Source organism: Trichomycterus rosablanca, unplaced genomic scaffold (genome assembly GCF_030014385.1).
Source record: "Trichomycterus rosablanca isolate fTriRos1 unplaced genomic scaffold, fTriRos1.hap1 scaffold_378, whole genome shotgun sequence".
Lineage (NCBI taxonomy): Eukaryota > Metazoa > Chordata > Actinopteri > Siluriformes > Trichomycteridae > Trichomycterus > Trichomycterus rosablanca.
This window is the reverse complement of record NW_026947206.1, coordinates 7,501-10,000: the sequence shown is the minus strand read 5'-3', so window position 1 is coordinate 10,000 and position 2,500 is coordinate 7,501. Positions and strand designations below refer to the sequence as shown.

The following is a 2,500-nucleotide window of genomic DNA, read 5'->3' as shown; positions in this document are numbered from 1 at the left end:
AGATGGTCTATGTGTCTGTGAACTGTGAGGTGCTCGGGTAGTGTACGGCAGATCCACCCCCAAGCACAGCAGAGGGGCAGGGAAGGCCCTGTCTCTTGGCAGGGGCAAGCAGACCCTCACCACCAGAGCAGAAGGGCAGCCCCCTCCCCCCTCTCTCTCTCTCTCTCTCTCTCTCTCTCTCTCTCTCTCTCTCTCTCTCTCTCCCTCTCTCGCTGGGCAGGGGCCAGCAGTTCCCATGGGTGAAACGGTCTTTTTCCAGCGGAAATTTGTCCAAAACCCGCCCAGGGGTCGTCACCACCACCAGAGCGGCTGGGCAGGCCCCATCTCTCCCCGGGCAGGCAGCCTCTCTCCCTGGGCAGGCTGGGCCTGTGGCCTGGGTGAATTTTCGGCCTCCTGGAAAACTTTCGGCAGGGTCCGCCCCCTCCCTGGGCACGGGCGGCGGCTCCCCTGGGTGAGCGTCCCCTTTTCGGTGAGATTTTGTCAAAGTCCAAAATCCACCCCGGGGTCACCACCACCACCACCACCACCACCACCACCACCAGAGCGGCTGGGCAGGCCCCATCTCTCCCCGGGCAGGCAGCCTCTCTCCCTGGGCAGGCTGGGCCTGTGGCCTGGGTGAATTTTCGGCCTCCTGGAAAACTTTCGGCAGGGTCCGCCCCCTCCCTGGGCACGGGCGGCGGCTCCCCTGGGTGAGCGTCCCCTTTTCGGTGAGATTTTGTCAAAGTCCAAAATCCACCCCGGGGTCACCACCACCACCACCACCACCACCACCACCAGAGCGGCTGGGCAGGCCCCATCTCTCCCCGGGCAGGCAGCCTCTCTCCCTGGGCAGGCTGGGCCTGTGGCCTGGGTGAATTTTCGGCCTCCTGGAAAACTTTCGGCAGGGTCCGCCCCCTCCCTGGGCACGGGCGGCGGCTCCCCTGGGTGAGCGTCCCCTTTTCGGTGAGATTTTGTCAAAGTCCAAAATCCACCCCGGGGTCACCACCACCACCACCACCACCACCACCAGAGCGGCTGGGCAGGCCCCATCTCTCCCCGGGCAGGCAGCCTCTCTCCCTGGGCAGGCTGGGCCTGTGGCCTGGGTGAATTTTCGGCCTCCTGGAAAACTTTCGGCAGGGTCCGCCCCCTCCCTGGGCACGGGCGGCGGCTCCCCTGGGCGAGCGTCCCCTTTTCGGTGAGATTTTGTCAAAGTCCAAAATCCACCCCGGGGTCACCACCACCACCACCACCACCACCACCACCAGAGCGGCTGGGCAGGCCCCATCTCTCCCCGGGCAGGCAGCCTCTCTCCCTGGGCAGGCTGGGCCTGTGGCCTGGGTGAATTTTCGGCCTCCTGGAAAACTTTCGGCAGGGCCTCCCTCTGGGCAGGCTCGGCGGATCGCCTGGGTGATTATCGGCTGGGTTCATACCCAGTCAAAATTTGTCTAAGCCCGAAATCCACCCCGGGGTTCACCACCTCCGCAGCAGGGCAGGCCCTCCCTCTGGGCAGGCCGGGCCTGTGGCCTGGGTGAATTTTCGGCTGGGTCTTCATACCCAGTCAAAATTCGTCTAAGTCCGAAATCCACCCCGGGGTCACCACCTCCGCAGCAGGGCAGGCCCTCCCTCTGGGCAGGCTCGGCGGATCGCCTGGGTGATTATCGGCTGGGTCTTTATAAACAGTGAAAATCTGTCTAAGTCCGAAATCCACCCCGGCCCCGACGGCAGCCGACCCCGCACCAGGCCTCTCTGCTGGGGCAGGCCGAGAGCCTTTCTCCCCGCTATGGTCGTCTGGCGGGTGTCGAGTCACGGAAGGGGTGTGCTCGGGATAGTAGGAGGCCGAGAAACGAGAGCAGCTACGAACCACGAGACGAAGCGCCTGACAGATCGGAACACACGACCCGCCTGGGGTAGGCACCTGCCCGGCCCGGGCAGCGAGATCCTCCCCGCGTAGCGGTGTTTGCCTCTATGGGTGGGGGCGGTCGAACCGGTGGGGGTCTCCCCGCCGACCGACCCTCCCGCCGGCCTTCAGAAAGAGACGTAGGTGGCCGGTTGTCGATGGAAGCAAAACGATGAGAAGAGGCCGTCGGACGTCGGTCAGGGGACAGGGGGGGGGCCCGTCTGCTCTGCAGCGGTCAACCCGTGCTCTCCTCTCCGCTCGTCTCTGCGGTCCTCTCGAATCAGCGTTTCCCAGTCGAGCCTCTCGGAAGCGAAGAAAATCAAGGCACGTGCGTGGCCTTCCCGAGCCCCCTCTTCTCTCTCTCTCTCTCCCTCCGTCTCGCACGGAGAAGGAGGAGAAGAGCGAGGTTGGGGAGACGGCCCCGCTTCTCCTCGGAGAAAGTGCTACCTGGTTGATCCTGCCAGTAACATATGCTTGTCTCAAAGATTAAGCCATGCAGGTCTAAGTGCACACGGTCGGTACAGTGAAACTGCGAATGGCTCATTAAATCAGTTATGGTTCCTTTGATCGCTCCACACGTTACTCGGATAACTGTGGTAATTCCAGAGCTAATACATGCAAACG

At 63.4% G+C, this 2,500-nt stretch overlaps 1 non-coding gene across 1 annotated transcript in view; it reads left to right on the top strand.

The window, feature by feature from the left end:
• The first annotated feature begins 2,320 nt into the window (after nt 1–2,320).
• The window catches only part of LOC134307906 (18S ribosomal RNA), a 1,842-nt gene continuing 1,662 nt past the window's right edge, over nt 2,321–2,500 (top strand). Inside the window, exon 1 of the ribosomal RNA XR_010010250.1 lies at nt 2,321–2,500. This exon is cut by the window's right edge and continues 1,662 nt beyond it. This is a non-coding gene — a ribosomal RNA (18S ribosomal RNA).